This window comes from Tupaia chinensis, unplaced genomic scaffold (genome assembly GCF_000334495.1).
Source record: "Tupaia chinensis unplaced genomic scaffold, TupChi_1.0 Scaffold000236_1, whole genome shotgun sequence".
Classification (NCBI taxonomy): domain Eukaryota; kingdom Metazoa; phylum Chordata; class Mammalia; order Scandentia; family Tupaiidae; genus Tupaia; species Tupaia belangeri.
In genome coordinates, this window is record NW_006159714.1 from 474,503 (window position 1) to 487,351 (window position 12,849).

The following is a 12,849-nucleotide window of genomic DNA, read 5'->3' on the forward strand; positions in this document are numbered from 1 at the left end:
ATATAATTTATTCTTAGCTCAATCAAGTACATCATTTTTGCAATAGTTTTTTCCCTCACATAAGAATTATGTTGTTTTGGGACAAGCAGTTAGCGTAATGGCTATGTCGCTGGACTCCCAAGTAGTCGACCGCGGTTCAAGTCCCGGACCCGGTGGCTTGAACTCACGCCGGGCGCGTGTGCATACGTGCCCAAGATCCTGAGAGGAGAATGGAGGAGAAGGGATTGCGGCGTGGCCATCCCCCTGGGGGGTGATTTCCTGCTTTCTATCTCTCTGTCTCTCTCTGTCTGTCTGGCGAGCGCACGCGCCCTATAGCAAAAACCTCTCAAAAAAAAAAAAAAAAGAATTATGTTGTTACAATTACTTTAGTTTACCATAAAATCCTTTTATTTTGCCATATATAAAACAATAAAACCTAATTATAACAATAGAACATTGGTGGTTATGACTGGCATGATTATGCTTTGGTGCATAATCGCTTTTCCTTTTAAATTTTGGGTTTAGGATAGTAAAAGGAATGGAAAAACATTTCTTGGAGATCAATGTGTGCGTTTTTTAGTTTTATTGCTATTATATTTTTAGTAGTGGTGGTAGTATTCATAGTGATAATAATATGCTTCTTTTTCTAATAGTGAAATATGAATATTCGAGAAAAAAATATAATGCATGAAGAGACATCAAATATATGGAAAAAGGGATTTAAAGTATAAACTTACTGTGTTGCAAACTTTTAAAAATCTTTACTTTTTTCATGATACTAATATTAATAGTATTTTTCATGAAAATTTTAAAACTCCTCTTCTACAGGACACTTTCAATTTCATATTTAGAATGGCAAGAGCCACTGATTTTGTTGTTAAACATGAATGATTTTTAGTAAAATGTGAATGCCTTAAATTTGCATTATGTACATGAGTATGTATAGTATGTATAGAAATATATTGGATATATTTTTGTATTGACATGCAAGAATATGAGTAAAAAGTTAAATAGGAAAAAAATATATGCTTAAAAACCTGTAAGGACAATAAATACAGAATTTCTATCATTATCACAAACTGGGACCATAGCTAGATACAATGCCATAAAACCACATTTTTGCATTTCTTGACTATAATGATTTTTCAATTTCCATCTGCCACATTGTTGAAAACCTCATCCCCTATTGCCTTCCACAGTAAATCAAGCTTTATTGCTCAACTCTAAGCTTTATAATTTAAGTCTCTCGGCCAAAACATTTACTAATGATCACTGTTCCAAACAAGGATAATCAATAGAGCCTGCAATTGCTTCACTGGTTTTTCTGGTTTTAAAAAACGAGCTATTTTCCTGCAGCTCTTATGTCCTATTTTAAGCAGGTACAATAAATACTTCCCTTGGCTTTTTCCTCTAAAAATGTATTTGTTCACCTAGAATACAGTCACAATTAATTTATTTTTGAATTAGAGATATACTTTTAAGAGATTAAAAAGTAAATTATAATCCCAGAGACAAAATGCTAATTCTAGCTAAAAAAGGTCAAAAGTAAAATGTTTAGCAAGACAATAAGAGAAAGGAGACCCTAGAATTTCCTCTATTGTTTTCATTCAGTCAATTAAATACATTTCTTTTCCTTTTATATTTTTTCAAGTTGTTCTCTATTTTGTTCTATAATTTGTATTTTTTTCAGTTAAATATCAACTTTCTTGGTGTATGCAACATATAATAAAAGATCTCTCAAGCAACAGAAAGACTTCAAGATATACCTTAATTGAGGCTTCTGTTTTTGGGGGTTTTTTTTCCTTAAATTTTCCGGGACTCGAACAGCAGTCATTTGCCATGTGGGATCCAGCCACCTTACCCTTCAAGTCACTTGCCGGCGCCTGTTCTTTTTTATGGGACAATACAAATAATAGACAGCTGCTATCACTAAAATGGCCAAAAGCCTATCAAATGCCAGATGATCCTGAAGGAAACAAAGAGGTGCTTCCTCTTGACTCCTTGACTTGATCACGCTGATACTGAATGTACTGTTGACAAGAGGGCTGTCACCGTACGGACAATGCACAAGTCAGTTGATTTCTTTCTAATTTCTTTTTATTTCTATTTCTTTTACACAATCAATCATGCTACTTAGCTTACAAGGTGAATACTCCGACATGTGCATTTCTCACCCGTCCTGTTCACCATACTAGAAAGTTATCTTCAGTAGATGATAATGCATTTCTTTGTCTCATGAATGCCTTGCCTGTATTTTTCAGTTGATTGTTAACAGGCGTATTAGATAATTCACTGCCACATTTTACATAGAGAAATTGTGATCTCCTCATTTCTTTCAGAAATTTACCTGATTCAACTCTGTTTTTTATTCACTTTATAGGTTGAAAATTGCATACAAATATTAACTTGCTCACTTATGCCAATTTTATTTCAATTAGAAATTACAAAGGCAGGAGATGACTCAATGTTATGGGTATCTTTTTTTTTTTTTTGGAGAGGTTTTTCGCTATAGGGCACGAACGCTCGTCAGACAGACAGAGAGAGACATAGAGACAGAAAGCGAGAAATCACCTCCCAGAGGGGATGGCCACACTGCAATCCCTTCTCCTCCATTCTCCTCTCAGGATCTTGGGCACGCACACACAGGTGCCCGGCGTGTTTGAAGCCACCGGGTCTGGGACGTGAACCGCGGTCGACTACTTGGGAGTCCAGTGACATAGCCATTACGCTAACTGCTGGTTTCCTGGGTATCGTTTTTGAACAAAACCATTTCTTAAATGTAACTAAGTCCTGGGCTAGCTGGTGACACGGTGGTTAAGGTAGCTGGATCTCACATGGCCAAATGTGCAGTCCCAGCAGATTGTAAAACATGCCAAATGTGTGTGTGTGTGTGTGTGTGTGTGTGTGTGTGAATGCCCAAAATCTTGAGAATGGAGGAAAAGAAATAGTGGCACAGCCATTCCCACCTGGAGGGTGCTTTCTTTCTCTCTCTCTGTCTCTCTCTCATTTCTATCTCAATCTCAAGCACCATACATGCCCTATAAAAAAAAAAAAATTAAAAAGGGGAAATAAGCCTTTTCAAACCAAAAAATAGTAATATTTTCCAAAATTTTAGAGTAGAGCTATGAAAATTATCTCGATATTCTAAGTATCCCCTAGTTATTTTACATTACAATCTTCCATTTAATCAATCATATAACCATAATGCAATGATCAGAAGAAATTTTATACCGCAAGATTTTTCCCAACCATCTTTTCTGGCCAAAGCTTACTACTTTTTTTTTTGGAGAGGTTTTTGCTCTAGGGCGTGAGCGCTCTCCAGAAAGACAGAGAGAGACAGAGAGACAGAAAGTGAGAAATCACCTCCCCAAAAGGGATGGCCATGCCACAATCCCTTCTCCTCTATTCTACTCTCGGGATCTTGGGCACGCACGAACATGTGCCCGGTGTGAGTTTAAGCCACTGGATCCAAAGCTCACTGTCTTTGACCTCAAACCATTTCTGCCAAATAATATCATAGATCTTTCACAAATATCTCTAGACAAAAGTCCAAGCACTTTTTAGAATTACCTAGACTAGAGGTGTTTTGAAGATATTTTTCATTATTTATGTGTTAAATATTGAAAGTAAGGCTTATGTTGTAGAGTATAATGTTGGTCTTAGAGTAGCCAATGAACATTAAATGACCTGGTTAGAAAAACAATTCAATATAATACTGACTTTTAGTTTTTATAGCTGGTATAAGAGTTTAAATATTTACAAAAATCAATATATGAAAGACCAATAATATACCCCCTAACCTAAGAACATTATATTTTGTATGCCTCACATTCATCCAAATCTTAGGACCAGCAGATGGCATAATAGTTATGTCACTGGACTCCCACATTGTCAACTGCGGTTTGAGTCCTGGTCCTGGCGACTTAAAAAGTGATGCCTAGTTTGTGTGCATGCGTGCCCAAGATCCTGAGAGGATAATGGAGGAGAAGGGATTATGCAGTGGTCATTCCTCCTGGGGAGTGATTTCTTGCTTTCTGTTTCTCTCTGTCTCTCTGGAGAGCACAGAGCACGTGCACCTTATAGCAAAATATCTCTTTCAAAAAGAATCTTATTTCTGAGATAATGTATGTTTTTAATTTTTACTGGCCAATATACTGAAATAATACAATTTTATATGAGATTATTTAATTCATTGGCATATTTAGATAAAATATCTTAAATCAAATGTGAGATAAATATACATATATATGTATAAATTCACATATACACCCATATATACATATATATGTGTAATATATCACACGTGTGATATATTACACATATATGTATGTGTGTATATACATATATGTGTAATATATCACGTGTGATATATTACATATATATGTATGTGTGTGTGTATATATACACAAATATATCACAGTTTACTAGTTTAACTAAGAAAATGAAGTCGAAGATTTCCACAAATAAAATAGGAGAAACTTTAATGACATAACCAAGAGACATAATTCAATGAGGAACTTTAAAGCAATTCTATTATGCCTCTAAATATTTACAGCTATTTATTTATTTTATATTCAATTACTATGCATCATTACAGCATACCAAATTAATTTTCCCATCATAAATACACTGTATACTGGTCCAGTCAAAGATATTACCATACTTATTAGAATTGAATTTCTTTCTATTTTGGGTCCCTTAATTGTTTTGCTTCTTTCTTCTTCCCCTTGATTCCCACCCTCTCGCCCTCCCTATTTCCGACCCTCCTCCCACATTGGCTATAAATCTTTAACCTTGAAAAGGGAAAACTAGATTCTAAGACTATTCATCTTCAAAAGCATTAGGAATTCAGTTGACAAGTTATACTCTAAACATAGTTACACTCACCTCTGGCCTAGCATTAGCAGTTGCTTCTAAAAAAAGATAGTGTTTAAAACTGATGACACTTTGCTGCACATGTATATGCATGTAGTCAAAGCTACTGTAATGTCCATAGTTAAAATTGGTTAGAATGGTCAAATTTATGTTATGGTGTTTTATTGGAGAGATTTTTGCTGTAGGTTGCGTGCGCGCACCAGAAAGACAGAGAGAGACAAGAGACAGAAAGCAAGAAATCTCCTCCTGTGGGGATGGCCACGCTTCAATCCCCTCTCCTCCATTCTTCTCTCGGGATCTTGGGCACGCACACACACGCGCCCATTGTGAGTTTAAGCCACCGGGTCCAGGACTTGAATCATGGTCGACTACATGAGAGTCCAGCAACATAGTCATTATAACAACTGCTGGTCCCGATGTTATGTATTTTTAACCATAATAATAAAAACTTGTGAGAGCTTAATGTTTTCAAATTGGTTGCAAAGATGGAAGAAATTTAAGAATCTTAAGATTAGCCAAGTAAAATAAACCAATTCTAAATCAGAAATATATATGGTTCCTTAATGAATAGAATTTTGACATAATTGTGGAAAACATTCAAGCTTATATTTTATACAGACTCAACATCAAATGAAATTTTGAAATGACAATTTTCATAATATACAGGAATGGTACATGCTATTTAATTTGGGCTTCTTTTTTATTACATGAAACATTGAATATTTTAAAGGAAAAGAGCACTACATTTACAAACATGACTAATGTCACTAAAAATAATAGAAATATGTAAAGCAAAATATTTAACTAAATCATTTCTTATTTAAAAATTAAACAATAGCCAAATTCTTTTTATTCTTTTAAACTACCAGGATCCACACAATGACAGTACTGATCCTACCATTTAAATGTGTTTGGTCCTTTGGCATTTTTCAGTTGTTTGTAATGATGCTATATACACATGCGTGTGAGAACAGAGAGAGAGAGAAAGAAAACACCCTGGACAGAGTTTTGCTGCACTGTTATCCCCTTTCTGCAGCCTTCTAGTTCCTCAGGATCTTGGGCTCCCACATACCATCTCTGTTTTTCAGAGAGACAGGGAACTGAACCAGGGCTAGCCATGTGGTTTGTAGGCCTGCACTGAACTGGGTTATCACTGCACCGTAGCAGCTGGGCCCACTTTACTTTTTTTTATTATTGTTATTATCATCATAATCTTCTTTATATTACATTGGATTACATATAACTTTACAGTGTATTACATTGCTTTTTCAAAAGGGAATGCCATGCAAGTCAGTCAGTACAGAGACATTAATCTCCCCACTGCAACATTCAATATCTTTTCTATGTTTTCCCCAATCATCATTATTATTATAATTATTTTTTAAAACAGTCAATCGCTATTTCTCATTTTGCTTGTAAAAATACTTTGCCCATCATGAAATACTTCTCAGACCAACCCAGCTGAGAATACTATACATGTCATCATCAACAGTTAATAAGCCATATCTGTTTCTCACTAACGTCCTGCCTTCTCTATTGTTCACTTGCTATCTTTCTCTATCCTCTTCACCTCCCCCATTCCACACTGTCCTATTCTCATTGAGTACCTTTACTGTTTTTATGTCCTCCAATTTTTGCTCTCTACCATAGAGTGAGGATAGGCGGTATATATTGAGTGAATACATACAATATCTTTCTTTCATAGCCTGGCTGAACCAATGGCTTAGAAAACATACCAGGTGGGTATGCATACATGCCAAAATCCCAAGAGGAAAATGGAGAAGGGACTGTGGATGGCCATTCTCCCAGGGGGGTATTTTTCGCTTTCCCTCTCTCTCTCTCCCCTTTCTGTCTTTTTTTTCCTCCAGTAAGCCCACGTGCCCTATAGCAAACAAAAAAAAGTATTTCCGTAAATTTTAGATCAAGATTCTACATCCATTATCTTCAATTTGTTAAGTATTTTTAACTCATTTCTCATTTTCATCAATTCTATTCATCCGTTGTGGAAAGTATTCATTTAAATTCCTGAATCTGACTGTAAACTTTTCAATTTTCCCTTGTCAATGCTAAAATATTTCTTTATAATTTCAATACTTTGTTGGTAGGAATATACAGGTTCAGAATGGTTTTACCAATTCACATAAACATATACAGTGCTTAGGATACACACACACACATACATATATACACATACATACACACATATACACACACACACACATAAATAAATGTTTGTGTATACATATTGTTTTCTTTTTCTTTTTTTTTTTTTTTTTGTATAGGACACATGAGCTCACCAAATATAGACAGATAGAGCAAGAGAGAAGAAAAGTGAGAAATCATTCCCCAGTGGGATGGCCATGCTGTAATCCCATCTGCATTCTCATCTCAGAATTTTGGGCATGTGTTCATGTGTGCATAGCATGAATTTGAAACCACCTTGTCAGGGACTGAAACCACAGAATAGGTGGCATATAAAATCAGTGCTTTAATCGTCATGCCAGCTGCTGGCCCTGCATATATTATTTTACATATCTGAAATTTTAATTTTCTTCTCTATTCTTTATTTCTAAGTATATATTGTGATATGCACTGATCTGTATTGTGATTATATAAGTAATATACTATTATACATACATATATATAGAAGTACCAATAATTTGTAGTAGTTTGAATTTGATATGCCTTTTCTTTATTTCCCTTCTCTACTTGCTGTTGTATTTATCATGTTATACTTCCTTTCTCATGGTTTCTTTTATTGCTTTTGCTATTAAGCTTGCTAAATTTATAACAATTATATTTACATTTTTACCTCTATTTTTGAGTTTAGAAATGTATGAGTTTATGAGTTTAATCACTGTGTCTCTACTAGCTTCCTTCTAAATAATATAAAACAAGGTAATTTCATTTTAATTTTAATCAACCCAATTCTGTCTTATTATTACATCTATACATCCCCAAATTGGTAATAATTATTATTATTTTTCAGTTCATGATTGTTCAGATTTACTCATATACTTACCGATCAAATTGTTCAGTATTTGCTTCCAGTCACCCTCTCTTTTTTTATTTCATATTTATCTTTATTTTTTAATTTAAATTTTCCCAGGACGAGGCTTATCCATTGCACCCTCTCTTTTATCTGTATTCCATTTTGCTTTTCCTTGAGTAAGTGATAAACTATTTTTTTCCTGAAAACTAAAAGTTTTAACCTTTATTCTCACATGGGATATAGAAATGGTGACACATTTCTAATGATCACTTTGATACTATTCTGTGTTTTTGAGCCTATATTTATGTAAAGATACCTCAATATCAATCCAACATTTATTTTAATTTCATGGTTTGCCCTTCGTTTTGCTGCTAACGGGGCCAGCTTGTGGCATGACAACTAAGGTGCTAGACTCTCACACGGCTGCCCATGCTTCAAGTACAAGACTCAGGGACTTGAAAATAATTCTGATCATGCTGGGCACATGTGCATGTGTACCCAGAATTGAAGAGAAGCGATGACAGCATAGCCCTCCTCCCACATAATTACATATACATGTATATATATAATATTGTATATATATTATATATATAATATTTTTATCAATATTGGTCTGTAGTTTAATTAAAAGTATAAAGTTATTTATTTATCCTTTAGTTATTTCTGTGCTGGCTTCAGCCAGGATCTGCCTTGAGAGTATCAGTCGAGGACCATTTTTCGACGTTGCTTTCTTCACTTGAAGCTTCTCAACTACAAGCCTTCAGAAACTCATAGTTTCCGTTTTCAGGGGAGGTACCCCCATCTCTATGCCCCATGAAGTTTCCCACAAACTCGGGTAAAACAAGTTTTGCTTGTCTTTTGTTTACAAGAGACAGATATTTTCTGGTTCTTTTTTGTTAATGGTGGTTCAGGTTTTCAAGGTTTATAGCTCATCCAGTTTCAGTTTCTGCTTCCAGTGTGGTTTAGATTCGAAGCTGTTAAACTGAGCTTGGTGTGTGAACATCCAAGCCTGCACGTACCGTAGACCGATCCCCATTCATTCCACTGCCTCTCCCAAGGCAGTTTGATGTTGCAGTTTCAGCTTCTCTGTTTAACATTCTAATTTTCATTTTTCTTAATTTCTGCTTAGTTGGAGGACATGTAATTTTCATAATGCATCAGTTTTCTAGAACCAAGGAATTATGCTTTTAATGATTAAAATCTCATATGACTAATATAAATGCCAGTTCATTTCACCTTAATGTTACACTGTTTATACCATACCTCAAAAATACAGTTTTTTCAATAAAATAAAATCTAAGCAAAGGAGTCAAATGCTATAACAGACCTTCCTCTGCTAGATATTCATTATCAACTCTTGGAATAAATGTAACACTTAACCTCATGTCCAGTGCAGTTGTCCTCCTGGTAGCTGCCCACCTCTCTTAAAAATCTTCCCTTTCAGAACCAGCAGATGGAGAATGGTTACATTGCTGGACTCCCACATAGGCGACTGTGGTTTGAGTCCCAGACCTGAAGGCTTAAAACTGATGCCAGAAGTGCATGGGTGCATGCCCTAGATCCTAAGAGGAGAATAGAGGAGAAGGAATTTCAGAGTGGCCATTCACCTGGTAGGTGATTTCTTGTTTTCTATCTCTCTGTATTTTTTGCAAGTGCACTTGCCCTATAGCAAAAATTGTTCTCTAAAACAAACAAACAAACAAAAAAAGCCTCACTTTCCTATTAAAACTTCCCTTTCCTACTTAAAAAGAATTAAAAAGAAATCTATGAAAACACATTAAAATTTTGGCCTTACAAAATCGATGTATCACTAGGAATCAGTTAATTTATGGAATTATGGAATAGAAATATACATGAATAGTGAAAAAATCATTAAAATCCAAATGAATAAACTTTTTAACTTTATTAAAATAGTAATTATTACCAGAGATTATGCTTCCTTATTTGTTACATACTTGGTGTTTTTCCAGAATCAAATGATGCTTCTGCTTGTTTTGATAGGAGTGATAAAGTTCTGGATGCCTTGCAGTATCTGACACATGAATGACTTATTAATGAATCTGACTGCTCTCCCGCACATTGGCTGTGTCACTACTCCATTTCTTCACCATACCGACTTTTCAGTGAAGTCAGTGTTCTCTCTGTATTTTAGTATTAAGATACAGGCTACTGAGTCAATAAGTGGCATGGAGCTTAATCCCACATGGTCCATAGGTAGTGCCGTTCAAGTTTGGGACATGGCGGTTTGCAAAAACACACCAGGTACATGTGTGTGCATTCCCCAAATATGGAGAGAATAGAGGACAAGGGATTGCTATGTGACTTTCCTCCCTGGGGAGTGATTTCTCACTTTCTCTCTTTCTCTGTCTAGTGAGAGCATATTCCCTAAAACAAACAAAAAAGTGATATATGATACTAATAGGAGCTTATATCTTACATATGAACTCTTATTTAGAACTGTATGAAGCATTATATTGTTACTAACTTTTTTAGCTTTCATTAAAACACTTAGAGATTTAAAAATTAATATTTGTATTTGCTAGATGAAGAAACAGAGGCGAGGAGAGCTTAAGCACTTACCAAGGGCACATAGTGATAGGTTGGGTTTGCAAATTCAGGCGTGCTGGGTTCCAGAGACAGCACGCTTAAATCTGCTTCACTAGTCAAAGCCATGCAACTGACAGACATGGGACATGACCTTGCAATTCAAGTTGAGCAATCACGTTAGAGAGAATGTGAAAAAAAAAAAAAGGCAAAATAATAACCTTTTCACTTTTTTTTAGAGAGGTTTTTGCTATAGGGCATGTGTGCTCGCCAGAAAGACACAGAGAGACAGAGAGACAGAAAGTGAGAAATCACTCCCCAGGGGTGATGGCCATGCCACAATCCCTTCTCCTCCATTCTCTTGGGATTTTGGGCATGCATGCACACAGGTCCTGTGTGAATTTAAGTCACTGAGTCTAGGACTCAAACCACGGTCAACTACATGGGAGTCCAGTGACACAGCCATTATGCCAACTTCTGGTCCCCCTTTTTCCCTTTTAAAAGGCAACATATAAGATTTGCAAAGCTTTCTGTTTCTGGATAGGAAGATGTAAAAGTATAAAGATATTCTCCCATTCTCTCCTTTTTCTTGTTTATTTTACTAGTTTATTAAGAACACTACAAGATAACTTTAACAAACAAAAGCAGAAAATAAGAAGATTTCTAGAAAAATGTGTAGTTATACAGTCATTATTTAGTTAGTACTTCAAGAATAGGAAAATTGATATGGAAATTGATACAACAAATTGAATATGAGGAAACAGACCGTGTGCATTTATTTCAGTGTTCATCTATTCTATAGAATTTTGTTTCTGAAATATAATTAAAAAATGAGAATGGAAGAATTATTCAATAATAGCATAATTGGGAAATTTGAAACTAAAAAATAAAATAAATAAGTGTATTACTTTTTGAGAGAAATAACCAACTCTACAGAAATAATGATTAATGTGGTCTAAACAGTAATGTATGTGACCCAGACCCGGAGAAGAAGCAAACATGCCTTTCTTAGGGTGATCAGGTATAAAGGTTCCTTTTATTTGATTTTGAGAATGAAAGACAAGACTTGGAATTTAGTGAAAAGAGTTATTTCATAGATATGGTCCAAAAAGGCAGGACATCTGGAAGTGGGGGATTATAGCTTATAAGTGGGTTTTACAATCTTTAGGTTGGTGATTGCAAAGGGAAGTCTGGGTTTCAGGAAGGCACCAGCAAAGAGTATACTATAACAGAGATAAGAGGGCTTGTGTGTATTACAATATGCGGTCCCAAGCACAGGATGTAGAAAGCGTCCTGTTATCAGCAAGTCAAAATGATCTCTTAATGGTTGTGGGCATGACTCACCCATCACAAGGATACCATGCCAGGGATGGGATGTAGGATGGGTCCTGTTATCAAATGGACCAAAATGCTCTGTTAATGTCTGTGGGAGTGTCTCATCTCAAACCCTATGGAAAGGGTTTTGGAAATAGGAAAAGGCAGACAGACTTATGTCTTCAGTTCCCCCTATTGGCCAAATAACATTCTCCTGAAAGCATGTGTAGGCCACACAATTGATAGGTCTAAATGGCTCATTCTTAGAAGTCAGTGATGGTGTTTGGTCAGATAAACATTTCGGGGGACAATGCTGGTGGTCCTTTTACAAAGAGAGTTTTCAAAATGACAATGCCCTTTGATGAGTAGATATAATTCTAATAATGTCTCATAGCTGTGTTTACACTACAGACAAACAGCAAACAAAAAAAAGCCACTTTAATACAATAATTAGTGGTATAGTTTAATTAATTATAATGCATTGGTTGAAAAAATGGATTCTATGATCTTTTCTTATTGTATATTTAGAGTATAGCAAAAAAGAAAAATAATTATGATTTACTGATACAAGTGGTGAACATGGTAATACATTATATGCAGTAAAAAGAAAAGGCTTTTCACACACACACACACACACACACACACAATTTTGTTTAAAAAGGTGTAAGAATTTATTCTGTGCTTCCAGCATCAGGAAGGGAGTAACACTGGCGAGAGCTTGGTTTGGAGGAGTAGCGATTTCTTCCCAGTGGTGTTGGCGTGCGGTGCTTTCTTCAGCCAGGCCAGGTGTAGAACAAAGCAGCCAGCAGACGTAGGTGTGCAGGCACGGGTAGAAAAGCTCAATGAGCCACGCAGAGCACAAAAGGCACTGAGGCTTCCTCACCACCAGCCCCACAGAAAACCCACTGCAGACGTGGGCCAGCACCTGTCAGACAGGCTCCACTTCCACGTCAGCACTCCCACAGCCTTGACCCCAGCAAGTATCTCTTCCGTAACCGTTTAACCAGTTTGGAAGATCAGGAAGCCTTCCGGAGGAAGTTTCCTTCCTGATGCCTTGTTTTAGGAAGCGGCATCGTCTCTGACAAATGATAATCATGATAAACGGTAGAGAAGAGCGGCCCGTCAACCAGCTGTACCTGTACTTC